This window comes from Martes martes (assembly GCF_963455335.1).
Source record: "Martes martes genome assembly, chromosome: 9".
NCBI classification, from domain to species: Eukaryota; Metazoa; Chordata; class Mammalia; order Carnivora; family Mustelidae; genus Martes; species Martes martes.
The window spans coordinates 125,362,013-125,380,324 of NC_137896.1; the positions used below are offsets into that span (position 1 = coordinate 125,362,013).

Genomic DNA, 18,312 nt, shown 5'->3' on the forward strand with positions numbered 1-18,312 from the left:
AACATATGAGGAGGTGATCAGTATCATTAGTGATTAGAGGAACATTAATCAAGACCGCTGGAGGTATCATTTCACAACCAGATACATTTTACAATTGGTACATTAAAAAAATATCTGACTTTTTCAAGTGTTTGAAAGGATGAACCAATAGAATTTCTTCATCATTGCTGATAGAATTATAAATTGGTACAGCTACTCTGGAAAGCAGCTTTGCATTAGCTTCTAAATCATACCTTCATATATTCTATGGCACAACAAATGCACCTTAGACATCCACTAACAACACTCTTGCACACATACAAAAGGAGGTATGTGCATAAATGTCCACAGCAGCCTTTTTTAAAAAAATTTACTTATTTAAGTAAATAAATAACAAACTCATAACACCAAGAACAAGAGTCCAGTGCTCTTCCGACTGAGCCAGACAGGGTCCCAACAGCAGCCTTATTTTTATTTTTATTTTTATTTTTTTTAAAGATTTTATTTATTTATTTGAGAGAGAGACAGTGAGAGAGAGCATGAGAGGGGAGAAAGTCAGAGGGAGAAGCAGACTCTCCAAGGAGCAGGGAGCCTGACGTGGGACTCGATCCCAGGACTCTGGGATCATGACCTGAGCCGAAGGCAGTCGCTTAACCAACTGAGCCACCCAGGCGCCCCAGCAGCCTTATTTTTAATTGCAAAAGCCTAGACACCTATCAACAGAAGAACTGACAAAATATGGACAAAGCACTTTCACACAGTAGTTCAAAAAGGTGAACTACAACAATATACAACAGTAGGGATCCCTCTTAATGATGCAAAATTAAACAAAAGCAAAGGAAGTTACTAAATATTCCATAGAGGTTCCATATAGAATGGCATGATGTATTCCTATAAAGTTAAAATTTATTAACCTAAATAAATATGTTTAAAGAATAGATGGAGATGCAATAAAAATATAGCAAAGACACGAACACGGGATTTAGGATGCCGATTTCTTAGTGTGTCGGGAAGCAGTTTCAAAGGTTCAATTGAGATGTGTTTGACAAAGGTGTTGATTCATTTATTCCTTTATTAATTTCAACAAATAATACTAAACGTTTATATATTGGCTTCCGTCAAATTATAAAAAATAAGCACCTGTTAAATGAAGCACTAGGATAAGTATAGGGCAGAGAAATAGAAAAGACAGATAGGACTCTTGTCTTCATGGGGCCTCCTCTTAGTTCTTCTCCAGAACTCTTAGTTCTGGAGAAGACTAGGATTTAAAAGCTCTTCTATCCGAATTGGAATGATGACATTCCAATAGAATCCATGGAAATGGAAAGAAAGAGCCTTCCAGAATATCTTCCTGTGGGTAACTTCTAAGGTGAGCAGGATCACCTGTAATACAAGTCCAAGTTGGCAATAAATGGTAAATTCACAGACCCTGAGTGTAACAGGCCCAACCAACATTCAGGATATATGCATATATCTGTTTACATGTAGAGAAAATCATAAGAAAACACACAAAGACCTGTGACTACCCTCCACCATTTATACATGGCCCCTCTCCTCCTCTAGCACCAGAAATGATTGTAATTGATGAATTCATTTGACAAGTATTTCTTGAGTTCCCACTGTATATGAGTCATCATGCTTGATTTTGAATGGTCAAAATTAACGACATGCCTGGCAGCAATGACTAGAAAAGAGATTTGATCTCAAATGTTGCAGAATTGTGAGTTCACATGAAACTACATGATGCTTTCCTACTGACGTATGGAGGTGACAGGTTTCCACAAAGCATAACTCCTTGCCATTTATTTGGGGACGTGCTGATTGCTCCATTTTAGGAGCTCCCAAACCTAGCTTGAGTTAATGAAAAGGTGAGAGCTGCATTAGAGGCACAGGAGTGATTCAGGGCACTGGCTTCCTCCCTGGTCCCCCCAGTATGACTCCAATCCTTCTGTGGCTCCTCCTCACACTTTTTCAAACCTGGCTTGCTCACAGTCACACGTTCTGTATCCCCAGCTCCCCATCTCTCTCTCCGGATTTCATGTCAATACACATAACTTCAGTTTGTTGTTGTTTTTTCATGAACAAACTAGCCACTGAACGGACTGGCTCACGCATCCCCTCCAATGATCCTTTCCTTGGGACCCACAGAGTAGGACTCGAATTTATTGACAAAATGGGTAAATTGGTTTCCAAAGGCCATGCTCCTCTGGAGAAACTGCATCGAAGTACGAATTGCTAATAGAAATCTGTTAATCTCAGCAGTGGCCCAGATCAAGAGCTGAGATCATGATACCAGGATTTCTACCTCTCCCTGCAGGACAGACTCAGGAAATAGTCCCCACTGCCCAGGCTATAGAGTGCCCCCCCCAACCCAGGGTGAAGTACCTGTGGTTTGTTAATTAGTGAGGGGCTCTGCTCAGTCAGAACCTTTTTTGTCTAATTACAACCGGGTGTCAGCATATAAGGAAGGAGGGAATCCGAACTAAACTTTGGTTATATAAGAATGGATGTTCCACAGAAACTCCTTGACTGGAACAGTGAATCCCTCTATCAGGCAGGGTAAAATCGTGCCCCAAGGGGGAGAGTCAAGGACTGTCAGCTCAAACTGTGCAAGCAGCGGTTTATTTGTTTTGTGGGTGTTTTTCTCCTTTGTAAACATGTTCTGAGGCCAAGTGATTGGTACATGCTTTATAAACTGGAAATATAAACACAGACATTCTCTTCCAAAAATGGATTTTTAGGACTTCCCTAGGGAACTTGCTGCTATTGTTTGTTCTGAATTCGGAACCAGCATTAGTGAAAATGTTACACCTCTAATATTTGGAGTGTTAATTCCCACATCAAAGAGAAAAAAATATTGAAAAGGTTTTGAGGCACCCTATTAGATTCTAAAAACCATCTCTGCTTCTAGTGAGGAGAGTCCACTTACAGGACGTGTTTTAAAGAGGGAGGAAGAAGGAGGACAACAGATCTGTGTGGGTGGTGGAGGGTGCTGGGGGTGTGCTGACGCCAAAGACCATTCTCCTTCAACCACATGCTCTGAGGTCTCTGATCATGCCAACTGGTATTTCAGTTTCCTATGTCTTTGCTGTATGGTTCTCCCCACCCCCTGCCCCATAACACAACACTTTCTTCTAACCTGGATGCGGTTGCTTTTAAAAGCTGTTTTGTGAGACAAGAGAAGTATTAACAAAGCATCTAAATACTGAGTGAATGGAAGCCTTCACCGAAATATTTGCTTCTAAATAAGTGGTCTTTTTGCAAATAAGATAGTTCTTCCCTACCAATTTACAAAGGGTTGGCTTAGAGTCTGGCTGTTGGTACATCTGTTCTTAGCTCAAAAGCTGCCTCTCCTTTCTTCCTTAAATGATATTATTCATTTGGACAAGAGAATTGCAGTATTTAAATGGTCCTGGAAGAACAATGTGTTTGGGGAAAGCTTTTAGCACGTGCTGTCAAGGGAATGTACTCAACGGTTCAGAAATAGTTCCTCCTTACGCATCTTCCTTCCAGAAGATGGAGGGCAAGGCCTCTATGTTCTCTTATGTAAACATTGCCCTGTTTGGAGGTCCCCTGGGGTTTCCCTAGAGGGTCATATTTATCGCGAATGTCTGGGTTTCTATTTTGGTTTATAACGTACATCCTTTGTCTTTAAATCGCACATACATAATGGAGACAACATACAACGTTTTGTTAGTTTTTGTACTTAGTCAATAGGCATTTAACTACAGGTACCACCCAACTCAATTTTACATTTACTAAATCAGACACCATGAACAGTGTATGTTGCCCCATTTCTCACCACGCCCTCAACTCCCTCCCAACCGCAGTCAACACCATAGAAATATAGCCTACCGTAATGCAGAAGGAAGTGGGGCTCTAGTCTACTCCACAAGGAGCAATCCATTAAATATTTCCCTACCCTCACCACTCTCACACTATAAGACTGGTACTTGTTTGCACTTTTCTCATAGACATCAGTGTCAGACACAGTCGTCCCCTCCTGTCTAACCCCTGTGTTCCTCTTCACTGAATTAAACCCCGCGCTGATGATTCACACACGCACCCCCACACCTGTTGGTTCTCAGCCTCCTTAAATCTTCTGGCCCTTAAGTGCAGCCTATTTCAGCCAGCCTCAAGCAGGGACACCCCCTGGCTTTCATCATTAGGCAAAAGTATATCTACACGTAATAAACCACGTAATAAACCAACCCCCCCATTCTTTGGATTTTATCCACCTTTTCCAGTCCTAACCCCAGCAATCTAGCATGAGTCCTTGTTTTCTCTTTAATCTTCCTGACAACCTGTGGTCTCCATCTCAGACGGAAACCTACAGACAATGATTCCAATGTCTTACTGGTTCTGACCTCTGTGCCTTAGCTCACATGGGCTCCACAGCACCTATCTCTGTTTATTCCAATCCTAGATATATTTCAAAGTCAATGTAAATCCCATTGCCTTCATAAAGCCTTCTTTGATGCCATGCTGGGAGGTTTAACCTTGCCTTCCCCCAACTCACCACAGTTCTTGATTGCATTGGTACAGTGGATGGCACTTCTTCTCCAGCACCTTAGAGTTTATCCCTTTGTTGGACTATTTGAAAACAGGGACTGAATTTTGTTCCCATTAGATGCAAACAATACTTACCAAAATGTGTTTATATAGAAAGTGTTCATGGAGTATTTTTCTAGTAAAGTACTGTTATTTGCCAAGTACAGATCCAGATTATTGAAACCTTCTCAAATAAAAACATTCTTATTCTCCAGTTAAAAATAAGTAAAATGATATTAAATAGGACTATATTTTGTTCAACTAAGCCATATCCATGGACCTCAATTAATTTATTTCTATAGCAAACAGTAGTGAGGTTGGTAAATGAGATCACACCTAAGACACTGACCCTTGGAACCCTTAAAGAATGTGTGTCACTCTGTCACCTCTTTCAAGTCTTCGCTCAAATAACAACTTTTCATTGAGGTCTACTCTGACCACACTGTTGAAAATTATAGCTCCTCCCAAAGCAGATAGTGAATGACCCCCTTTCTCTGCCTTACTTGTTTTCCAAAGCACTTATCATTTCCATGCATATAATTTACTTTGTTATTTTATTTATTGTTCATTTTTCCCTACTAGAATAGAAGCTCTGCAAAGTCAAACATTGTGTCTGTTTTTCACTGCTTTGTATGTAGCCCTAGAACAGTGCCTGAATATAATAGCTGCTTAGTAAATACTTGTCTTTGTCAATAATATTGTGGTCAGTGGTATACCTAGTGTATTTGACACAGACAGAAGATCGGTTTTTACACTCATTTCCTCTACATGGCAAAATTAGTATCATTTACTGTCAGGAAATAAATAATAAGATAGAAGGTGGTGACAAAACATATTTTACTTAAGTATGTAATCATTCATAAAAACAAAATTAATAGTATAGTTCAAAAAAGAAAAAAAAATACTATTCATTTAATAGCTATTAAATTTACCTAGCCATTTGAACTTTGTATAGTTATAGCCTGATATAAAAATATTTTATTTAAATAATTGTCCACTAACCAGAAAGCAAACTTCAATGCAAACAAAGCATTTCAGAAAGCACAATGACTAAGTCATACCATTGATGTAATGTTTTACTTTACTGATTCATTCTTTAGTTTTGCAAAAACTAACAACTTTAAAAAATACTTTGCAATCTTTTTTTTAAAAATTTATTTTATTTATTTGACAGACAGAGACCACAAGTAGGCAGAGAGGCAGGCAGAGAGAGAGGAGGAAGCAGGCTCCCCGCTGAGTGGAGAGACAGATGCGGGGCTCCAGCCCAGGACCCTGAGATCACAACTGGAGCCGAAGGCAGAGGCTTTAACCCACTGAGCCACCCAGGCGCCCCCAAAATACATTGCAATCTTAAAGATGTTATTCAAACTCAGTAAGATGTCTATATATGAACCAAAATATGTACTTATCAAAGGAAAACATCACATCTCTGTGATATAGCCCACACTATGATTCACTGATTTATATTTTAAAAATAAATAAAAATCCCAAGCAGTCACAGGAATCACTCAAATTCTGTTTCTTTGTATTCAAAAATCATGATGTTATCATTGTTTATTTCAAATCTAGTGTTTAAATACCAGAATGTCTAGTGGGAAAAATTGAGAAAAATTGCATCTAAATGAGTTCTAGCAATTCTGAACCATTAAATATGCATTTTTGAAACAAACACATATAACCGAGCATGTGTGTTAGGACCAACTTAACAAAAAGCAGTTCTCTGAATTAAAGTTATGTAGAAAGCTTACTAGAGAAAAAGTTTAAAAAGGAAAACACACTTGAGCCTTATACATATACACATGTGAGTTTTTATATTATATATCTTTATTATATATTTACTGTAAAATGGTATGTGCTATATTTATTTGTATAATGTATAATATTTAAATTAGTATACATTTATGTTAATATGTGTATTAAATTTTATAAACACATATTTATATATAAATCAGTATAAATATATAAATGTATATAATATACAATATATAATGTATAAAAATGTATATAATATACACATAATAAATATTATTAATAAATAATAAATCATTATTAATATATTATTATATATGCACTATGTAGATAGATAATTAAAATCATGTAGTACTTGCAGCAATTGTTTAGAATTTATAGCAACAAAACACTTTTTTCAGGGAGGAGTATTTTATCACTGATATTATTTAGAATTGCTGGTGCATGGTGATAATCAAAAGTGGGCCTATTTAATCTGTTCTGTTATTGCATTTCTATTTATGCATTTAGATGCATCTCTACAGAATGTGTCCACTGTTGTTGCTATCCCTGCCCTGCTCTTGTTATACCACTGGTTGTTTGTATTTACTTTCGTTCCCAGTGCCCAGTAAAGCCTCGCATTTGGGAAGTGGTCCGTAATGGTGAACTAATCCCACCGCCTACAGTTAATTTCAGTGAAAAGTTTGAGTGAAGAGTAGTTTTGAGGAAAGCATCTCAACGCGGTGAGCTTTTCATCTTTAGAGGCCTGGGGGTAAGGAGTCAGAAGTGAGGTGGTCATCCATTCAATTCGATCTCTGGAGTGAGGTGAGAGTGCACCGTTCCCAAACCATCTAGAACCCAAAAAACACTGTCCCTAAGCCAGTCAATCTGGAACCATCCGTCTTCTCCAGGAGGATTGGCGGCAGCTCGGGGATTCTCCCCTGGGTATAGGCATTGGGGTTCTGAAGGACAGAGCTCTGAGTTTCTTTGCCAGGGCAGGGGCAGCCAAAGTTCTCAAGGTCCAGGACTATATTAGGAAATATATTCACCAGGGGAACAATAAACATGTTTGTTTTCTTCCAGCACAGTCTGCTCTGCTTATCTCAGACACCTCCCTTTCTTCAGCAGAAATCACAGTCCTGGGAGGAATGTTCCCTTGGGGTTAGAGGGAAGTTTTCCCTCTGCCTAAAGGAGGTCTCACCCTTGGTATTTGTGAAATCATTTCAAAATAAATGATTTCTCTGAGACCAACAGATAGTTTCTTAAATATCAAATATGAACAGCCACACAAAGGAGGCTTTCCTGAAGGTGAGTGCAATGGGTTCACTGCATCAGAGGATATCTTCCTCACAATCCTCCTAACCAATCTTGCTGGATATTCATCACTGTGCTTAGGGTCACGGGAGGTCTATGCCATGGGGGGGGGGGGAGAAGATGGGAGCATTTGAGACTATGTCCTTGTTATGGCTCATCGTTTACAGCCCTTCATGCTTAAATCAATGCTTTGAACCAGCGGCACATGAGTGTGCTAATCAGAAACCACTATGTTCCTCCTACAAAAACCCCTGCTCTTCCGAATTATTCTTCCTCATACCTTTCATGAAATATGACATAACATATGACACAACAATTTCTGGCCATTTGCTATTTCTGGTCACTGGCACTTAGTTTTCTGCTAGTCACAAAACTGTATTTTCTAACTAAATTGCATGGAAGCCAACGGAACCCCTGCCCCTTTCGCAAACATATTGAAGCATGGCAGCATAAGTAAAGCGTATTACATTGCTTGCATTTGTAAGTTCTATGGGGGCACTGTATCAGGAAGGGAACAAAGACAGTTTTAAAAATACAGGGAATGAGGCTATGCTGAAAAGAATAGACTCAGGCAATTACAAACAGAATTATGGACAAACAGAATTATGGACAACTGGCCAATCAATCAGTTCAAAAAATCATCCAGAATGATGAGAATAGTCATAACCAAAAAAGTAACTAGATGAACTGTTATTAATACACCTAGATGTTAAAGAAATACTCAGTAATAGAAAATAATCTGCATATAGGTGAGGACATAAATACAGCTGAAGCTTTTTTTCCTAAAAATTTCATTTCTGCTTGGTAGGAAAGATTGGCTGTTAATGTCACCTAATGGGCTAGAATTAGCTGAATAACATCTCTAAGTGTGGTATATATATATGTGTTTTACCTTATAGACAGCTTCCATGGTTCTTAAGACACAGTCCACAATTGAGTTCTGGATCTTCTCCAATCATCCTTTGGTGATTTTTGTAAAGTCTAAGCTGATAAATGCTTTTCAGCATTGCCTTTTCAGGTTAGCCATTATTTGCAAGTCACTACCCTACGCCAACCAAATAAAGGTAACTCTTAAAAGAATGTGTCTAATCTTGTATCCCAATCTTGTTTCCATAGGCTGTACCTTTTACACTTTCACAGAATTATTTCATTTGGCCTTTAAAATACCTTTCTGGGGTAAACAGCAACATTCCAGATTGAAAAACAGGGCTTGTAATAGTTAAATTATTTGCTCAAGGTCACATTGTGCATAGTAAAGATGAATATTCTTGTCCTTTATTAATAATATTTCACTTGTCTGTAATGTTATAAAAAACTTTGAAGTAGAGACTTTCTCACCAATTATCTACTGATTTTCACAAATTTGGAATTTAGCCAGAGATCCTGTTTCAGAGATGAAAACATGGTAGGTTATGCAGTTTGTAAGTGTCAGATTCCTAACTCAATCCAAGGTTTTGTCTACACTACATTGCATCTGTGTATGTTTCCTTTTCTAAATATGTGTACATTTATTTATTTAATTTCTGTGTAATTTTAATTATACTTACTAAGAAATGCATAAATGTGGCTGTCACTTATTCCTAATCTCTTCCCTCTTACTCCCTCATTTAATAGCGAGCAGCTTGAACCACAAGACAGAATGAATTAAAAATCCAATGTAAGTAATTTTTGTTTATATCAATTTCAGTGCTGGTCCCCAAAATACAAACCAGTATCAACAGTTTGAAATTACTGTGTTAACATTTTCTGCTTCTAAGTTAAGCTAAACATTGGAGCAAATTGTATTGCAACACATATTTGTTTTAATTCCAATACAACCGATATTCTTATCCAAGACATGTTAACAAATTTTCCTGTAGTTACCCACGCTGTGATGGAATGGAGTTAATGGAATATTTTGGTTTACAAATTTGAGTAAAAATGAAAATTTTACAATTTTTGTACAACTGAAAAAACGCATTTTTTTTTCTGTTAAATGACTTTGCTCTGTGTCAGATAGAAAAATCCTCATGCTTCATCCTGTAAACATTCCATTTTAGCCTACAATTTGTAGCAGTAGCCCCTCAGGGGAAATATTTTCACAAGATTATTATGAAATTGATTTTTCCCATCTTACCAACAAATTTTATGGGAAAATAAAGAATAATCCCCTTCCTGTACTCTACTCTTGTGCAGATGAACAAGAAAAATCTGATCATTTAAATTGTACTTCATGTCCTGATGTGGTAACTAAAGTTCTCCTTAGAATACAAGTTTATATTATCAACAGTGACTCATTTTCTCAGGGATCATTTGACTCTCCATTGGTATAAAACCATGCCCTTGGAAGAACTGTTAGCTAGATATATTAGACAAATCATTTTTTGATCAAATTCACTTCTATTTGAATATCACAGGCTTATAATTGTAAATGAAAATCCAATGTTAAAAATGCTTATCAGTGTGTCATATGTGATAGTAGAAATTGAAAACAAAATAAAGTTTCAACAGATGAGACTGATTAAATAAATTTTGATAGAATTTCTGAGGAAACATTAGGCACTACTAAAATACCCTATAAATTGTTCATGAAATGGGTTAATTTTTAAAAAGCATATATATAAAGATTTACTACATGTTACTAGCTCCTAGATATACATTTTTTTGCCTTTTAATATTTCTAAAATCAGAATTCATCTTAAAATTCATGGTGTCTTACAGTCATTTTAAGCCACGTAGCCATGGTGGCAGTTGTTTTTGCTGGCACATGTATGAACTTGGCTTTTACTCTTGTTAGAATGACCGAACAACTGCCATTACTCATTGTTTCATTCACAGAATCATTAAGGACAACTTTCAGAAGGAATACGAATCTTATATAAACTCTGTTTAGAACAAAAAGTTTCAAGCAATATAACTCACTTAAGGTAAAAGCCTGCTTTCCCCACTAAAATTGGAAAGGAAGCAAAGGAAAAATATTTACTCTCACTATTTATTGAAATAGTACTAGAAGTCTTAGCCAGTGTTATAGGGTAAGAAAAAAATATAAGAATACTACATATTGGAAATAAAGAACTAAAACTGTCTTTATTTGCATAAGACATGATTGTCTACATAGAAAATCCCAAATAATCTACCAAAACAAACAAACAAACAAAATCATTTGCTAGTGCTAACAGGTGGGCATAACAAAGTCACAGAGTATAAGGACAATATACAAAAATCAATTCTACTTCTCTATATAGCAATTAATAATGGGAATTCAACATAAAAAATGTAATATCAATTTCAATAGTTCTCCACACACAAAAAAGAAAAAATAGTTACAACTTTAACAAAACATGTGTAAGATCTACATACTGAGAAAAGCTAACCACTGATGAAGGAAACCAACGATCTAAATAATTGGAAGACATTCATGGATTGAAAGACCCAGTATAGTTATTAGATGTCAATTCTCTTCAAATTTGGCAATGGTTTTATAATTATTCCAAGCAAAGTAAGGAATAGGTTTTTTTTTGTTGTTTTGTTTTTTTTTTAATAGACATTTTCTAAAATTTATATGGTAAGGCACAAGAATTAGAGTAAAACAAATTTGGGGGTGCCTGGGTAGCTCAGTAGGTTAAGCATCAGCCTTCATCTCAGGTCATGATCTCAGGGTCCTGGGATAGAGCCCTGCATTAGGCTCCCTGTTCAGGAGTAGCTTGCTTCTCCTTCTCCCTCAGTCCCTCTCCCTGCTCATGCTCTCTCTCTTTCATTCCATCTCTTTCTCTCTCTCTCTATCTCTCTCTCTATATATAAATACAGTATTTTAAAAAAAATAAAAGCAATTTTGAAAAATAAAGTTGGAGTACTTATGTTATTCAATTTTAAGATTTACTCTAATGTTGCAATAATATAAAGTGGTAAAAATATAGATATACAACACAGTGGAATAGATAGAGTACAGAAGTACAGAAATAGAGCCTCACCAATATGTTCACTCAATTTTTGACCAAGAAAAAAATACAAAAATTAAATGGAGAAAGAGTAATCTTTTCAACAAATGGTATTGATACAATTAATTAATATTAGTAATTAATATGCAAAAAATAAACCTCAAGATAATTTTTATAAGGAAATTAACCCAAATGAGTAATGGGTAAACATAAAATGCACAACTCTCAAACTTTTAGATGACAATATAAGCAAAAATCTTATACATGAGGTTGGGTGAAGATCTCTTAGACATGATACAAAAAGCACAATCAATAAAAGAAATGGCTGGTCAAGTTGAACTTCATCAAAATTAAAAATGTTCTTCTGGAAAAGACTGTTAAGAGATGAAAAGTGGAGTCTCAGACTAGGAGATAAAATTTGTAAATCATACATCCAGCCAATGACTTATATCCATAATATATAAAAGACTCTCAGAACTCATCACTAAGAAAACAAACTCTATCAATGGCAAATAAACATCAGAAAAAAAAAAGCTACTTACAATCAGTAATCATTACAGAAATACAAATTAAAACTAAGATGAGACACACACCTATGAAGATATCTAAAATATTTTTTTAAGGAAAACTAAGAATACCAAGTGCTACCAAGTATGGGGAACAAGTAGAATTCTACATCCTATTAGTGAGATTCAAAATTGTACCTGAACTCCGAACAACAGTTTGGTAGTTTTTAATGAACATACAGTGGTGTGTTCCCTCAATCCAGGGCATTTACACAATAGAATGAAAAACTTTTGTTCACACAAAAATCTGCATATAAATGTTATCCTAGTTTTCCTTATAATCTCAGAAAACTGGAAATAGCCCCAGTGTCCTTCGAGGTGAATGGATGACGAACTCTAGTATATCCATACAGTCGTGTTCCTCATCCACAAAAAAAGGAAAAGAAAAAGGGAACAAACTATTGATGTGTGCAACAGAAGAGATGAATTTCAAAAGCATAATACTGAATGGAAGAAGTCAGTCTCAAAGATGACATACCATATAATTCCGTCTATATGACATTCTGGAAAAGGCAAGACCATAGTGACTGAGGACAAATTCGCGGTTGCCACAGATCAGGTGTGTGAGAGAGTATGACTGAAAAGGGGCAGCACAGGGATCTTTTTTGGGGTGATAGAGGTGTTCTGTATCCTGACTGTGGTGATGGTCACACAGACCCATACATATGGCAAAATAACAGAACTGTCAAATTAAAAAATGTCAGTTTTACTTTATATTGATTAAAAAAATTAAATTATATCTCTAAGAAGTTCACTTAGACGGTACCAATAAAAAGCAAAGTGCATTTTTAAAAAGAGCCCTGTCATAGGTTTTCTTGATGGTATATAAATTAAAGGTGTTTTATAATCAAAACACCTTAAACTTAACGAAGCATGGTCTATAGACATTATATTAAAGAAATCACAGAAAAATATCATCGAAAGTGTTAATCATGGTTATTTTAGGTGGTGAAATAGAGATAATTTTTTACATATTTTTTCATGTTTTTTACAATGAGCAAAAATTCTCTTTATAAGTAGGAAAAAAAAAGTCAAATAAATACTTAAAAAAATTAAGAACAACAAAAGTTGAGTCAAGTGGGCCCTGCTTGTCCCAATTCTACAAACACAAAGGGTCTCATGCAAGGATGTGACCAGGTGATTCACCAAACTCAGAACTCCCTGAAGATTTGTTTAGCTCTTCTTACTCACACCCATCCTCTCACCAGATAATTCCTCAAGATACACCTATCACGAACAATCTGCAAAGCAATCATTAGTTTGGGATTATTTCTGGCAACTATAAATGTGTTATAGTTAGAGAACTACCCATAAAAGTAAAAATTTAAAAAAAGGAATTTTTATCTTTATTGGGGAAACAGAATACTGTCTGTGGCTGCTTCTTTTTAAAACTCAAATTAGGGGATGTGATGAGAAAGCCAATATTTCAGAATAGGTAAAATAATGCTCGTGGCAGATATGCATTTGTTTTCTGTCTCTGTCCCCTCATACAAATACATTTCCACATGTCAGTCCTCTGAAACTCTCCTCTCTCTGTGTTCCATCAGTAATGACTCTAGTAATAACTGTCAAGGGCAGGAATAGTAAACATTTTGTAAAAGCAAATGGCTTCCAAATGTGGACTTTCTCTCAGCGAGCATGTCCCTCAGAGCCTGACTCAGAACACAGGAGCAGGTAAAAATGCCAAGCTCAGAGCACTGTGACAGAACAGAATCAAGCAGCTAAATGTGTGAGGGCTCAACTTGCAAGCCACCTGCTGTCTCCCCTCTTCGACTGCAGAGTTGACTGGTCAGTGGGTTCAACAGACAAGAATGACCCTTCACGTGGCTTGTGCACAGTGTTTGCCTAGAGGACCATTTACAAAGGTATCTTTGCACTATGGGCAGGGGTGTGGTTGGGCGGGGGTGGGGGGGGAGGGCAGAGGAAGTGGTTGATTAGCATCCCTGGCCTTTGCATCTTGGGTCCAGAGAAAAATCCTTTAATTGTACTAAGACTCATTTTCTACATTTTCAGAATGGCCACAAAACCTCTGGGAATTACCACTTTGGTAACTAGGTCAGGAGCCTCAAAGCTGTTCATTTACTTTTTTGTTTCATGGGTACCCACAATATTATGGAATATTAATAAAAAGCAATATACTACTGGATTTAAGAATGATGTTTTCAAACATTTTAAGGATGTGACTAATGAAAATGGCAGTGACAGAATAATTATGTACAATTTTATTAAAGTACTCTGTCATGAGGGATGTGTGTGTTAGACCAAAACAATATTTAGGAAAGCAATAACAACTTTTATTGCTGGGTGGTGGGATTAAGAGTAATTATTTCTTTAATGCTATTTATATGTTCCCAATTTCTTTGTCTAGAACATGTATTTCTTTAAAAAAAAAACTGAAAAGTAACAGTCTAAAACATAACTGTTATCTCTACATTTTGGAATTAGATTGATTTTTGTATCTATATAAAGTGGAGACTTTCTATTATAATTGCATGTTATCCATTAAAGATGTATTACTTTATTATAAAATTATACAACTTTAAATATTAAAACAGGAAAAATTTTTTGGCAACTTAATGGAAACATTTCGCTATATTAAGTAAGTATTTCAAGCCCCCCAGAAAACGCTCCACTGGCACCTCCTGGCTTTTCCTCCTGTATGCCCATGTCAGGGTCCCCCATATCCTGCTTTGCTCCCCTTCAGCGTTCTCATGGATTCCTAGGCAATTTCTTGGTCATTCCCTGATGATAAAAATCACTCCAGGAGCAACATGGGACTAGCTCGCGTTACAAAACAAAAGGTGTTGTTTTAAAAAGCAAAGAATTTCTAGTTTAACTGCCATCTGGCATTTCTAGTCTAACAGCTTCCAGCCATCTGAGCCGCTGAATGAGGTTTGAGAAACGCACCACAACGGGACATCCGAAGGTGATCTGAACAAACAAAGGGAAAGAGTGCTCATTCCCCAACCAGGGGGCTTCATGCTCCGTAACAAACAGCTTCGTCCTGTCCTGGCTGCCTACAGCTGCTATCATCTCTTCTCTACCAGACTGGACCCTAGAAGCAGGGGGTCAAGACAACTGAATATGCAGATGCCAGGCTTTTGCTGAGTCAGTCGGGTCTACACCACCTTCAAAGGCCCTCCCCGCCACGCCTGCCCCATTTGTCCCCCTCAAGAACTTGCTTTGCTCAGGAGAAAATATTGAAATTCTGGCTGTTTGGTTTTTACAGGAAGCCAGGGCATGGATAAGTGAGTGCTCATCCATACGTGTTTTCACTTTGTTCCCTAAGAAACTATCTTCAAAACAGAAGTCCTCATAAATACTCTGGAGAGGCATCAGACACTCCCTGGCGCTGTGCGACACTGTGTATATGGTTTGGCAGCGGTTCATTGGGGGAAGATAAACTAGCACGTTTTGCCAGGATTCTATTACCCTTGACCTTGACCTTGGCTAGAGGCCGTCTCCAGTTACACTCCATCTTAGAGACAGACAGTGCCTCCTCGGTCCCCAAGGTTCTCCCTTCTCTTCCCAGTTGTCCCAAGTACAACACTCAGGACGCTGCCTCACTGAAAGGAAGAAAACCCTGTTGCTGCTTCGCCCCCTTTGATTTCTCGTTTGAACCCCATGTTCAAGTGCACCAACACATCCTCTTCTTTAAGCGATGGAGACTGCCTCTTGGATAGTACTGGATTTTGAAGTTCGCAGTACAGTATAATAGTATATTGTTAACTGCTGGCACTCTGCTGCCCAGCAGATGTCTAGAACTTACCCATCTCACAGAACCGAAGCTTCATACCCATTGAACAAATCCCCATTTTCCTCATCTCCCAGGCCCTGCCGGTCACTATTGTATTCTCTGTTTCTATTGATTTGACTATTGTAAATACTTCATATAAGTGAAATCGTGTAGTATTTGTCCTTCTGTGACTGGTTTATTTCACCCGGCGTAATGTTTTCCAGGCTCAATCATGTCACAAATGGCAGAATCTCCTTCTTTTTAAAGACTGATTAATATATATATAGATATTAATTATTACACATCAATATATAACTAATCATATAATTAATATATTAATATAACTAATACTGAGTTATTAACACAATTAATTAACAATAAATTAATTAATATGCATACACAAACACACATCTAATGTTTGCTTTATCTATTCACTGGTCAATGCACGCTTGAGTTGTTCCCATATATTGGCTATCGTAAATAATTCTTTTTCTAAAAAAATATTTATTTATTTGAGAAAGAGAGAGAGAGACAGAGAGCATGAGCATGGGGGGGGGGGAGTAGCAGAAGCAGAGAGGGAATCCTGAAGCAGACTCCCCACTGAGCACAGAGCTCCATCCCAGGACCCTGGGATCATGACCTGAGTCAAAATCGAGAGTCAGATGCTTAACTGACTGAGCCTCCCAGGGGCTCCTATCATAAATAATTCTTCAGTGAACATGGGAGTGCAAGTATCTCTCTAGTTCCTGATTTCAGTTCCTTTGGTTATATCTACTCTCAGGATTGTGGTGGTAGTATCGTGGGTATTTGCTTATATTCAAACTCCTCAAATTGTATACATTAGCTATGCAGTACTTCCTTGTCAATTACACTTTAATAAAACTTTATTTTTAAGTACTCGATCCTGACACAGTATTTGCTTGCTATATTTTTTTTCCCCTGACAGCAACAACTGGACTCATCAGCATCTGCTCTGCAACATGAAATTCCAAGGTTCCTCCTCCAGTGGGTGGTGGGCGGGGTGAGGCACTCTGTCCCCATCTGTTGGTCTCCCCAGCTCGGTTGAGACAAACCATAAGAGCTGTGGACTCTTGAGAAATAAACTGAGGGTTTTGGAGGGGAGGAGGGTGGGGGGTTGGGTGAGGCTGGTGGTGGTTATTAAGGAGGGCATGTATTGCATGGAACACTGGATGTAATGCATAAACAATGAATCTTGGAACACTGAAAAAAAAATAAACTTAAAAAAAAATTCTCAAAAAGGAAAAGCTTCCCAGTGAAGGGGTACCAGAAACTCTGAGAGTTGCGCAACCCAAAGGACTACTGCGTCTACTCTCTGTGCCTAGCCAAAGGCTTCACGAGTAAATTCATACTATGTAGGAATTATAACTGAAGCTGAATATTGCATAATTATACAGTGTTGAGCTCTTCAGGTTTAATAGTACCCTTAAAAGTGAAAATAATGGCTAATATTTGTAGAACACTTACAATATGTTCTTTGCATGCATTATCTCATGTTATTCTTAAAATAATCCCATATGGTGGATGTTATTATTCCAATTCTACTTATGAGAAAACAAAAGTTTTGCGTTGGTAAGTAATTTTCCTATAGGCAATCAAATGATCACAGAGACCAGGTTTGAAGCCAGCTTGTTTCATTCCAAAGGACAGCTCCCCTACCCTGCTTTACACAATCCTAGTAAAACACGGACAGATCTGGGGTGCCTGGTTGGCTCAGTGGGTTAAGCCTCTGCCTTTGGCTGGCTCAGGTCATGGTCTCAGGGTCCTGGGATAGAGCCGAGCATCAGGCTCTCTGCTTGGCAGGGAGCCTGCTTCCCACCCCCATTGTCTGCCTCTCTGCCTACTTGTGATCTCTCTCTCTCTGTCAAATAAATAAATAAATCTTAAAAAAACAAAACAAAACATGGACAGATCTGAAAACAATACAAAAAAAGAGAAAATCCTTATAAGTATCCTCATACAACTAATGGGTGTGAGATATATTTAGTTCTTAGAGCAACTAAGAACTTGGAGACGTTAGAATTTATTTACAAAACTCATGAGACCAATTCTGACATCTAGATATCCTATTACTCCACTGGATAAGAATATAAAAATCCAATCTAGGGCACCTGGGTGGCTCAGTGGGTTAAGCTTCTGCCTTCGGCTCAGGTCATGATCTCAGGGTCCTGGGATCGAGTCCGGCATCGGGCTCTCTGCTTGGCAGGGAGCCTGCTTCCTCCTCTCTCTCTGCCTGCCTCTCTGCCTACTTGTGATTTCTCTCTGTCAAATAAATAAATAAAATCTTTTAAAAAAAGATCCAATCTAATTCCAACATGTAGAGAAAACAGATACATTTTAAGCTTTTACTTTTCATTTTTTTAAAGAAATATATGCTCTAGACAAATATTGAGAACATATAAATAGGATAAAAAAATAAAAAACCCTCATAAGTTCATCTCCCAGCAATAAAAAGTTCCTTTGTTTTCCTATTTGTTGTTTTGGTCTAATGCAGGCATCCCCT

The 18,312-nt window shown here is 37.4% G+C and overlaps 1 long non-coding RNA gene across 1 annotated transcript; it reads left to right on the forward strand.

The window, feature by feature from the left end:
* The first annotated feature begins 7,407 nt into the window (after positions 1-7,407).
* LOC308348536 lies at positions 7,408-16,608 on the forward strand. The gene is made up of 4 exons (XR_013967344.1): positions 7,408-7,566; positions 9,187-9,229; positions 13,835-13,920; positions 14,912-16,608. It is a non-coding gene; the product is annotated as an uncharacterized lncRNA (long non-coding RNA).
* The last annotated feature ends 1,704 nt before the right edge of the window (positions 16,609-18,312 follow it).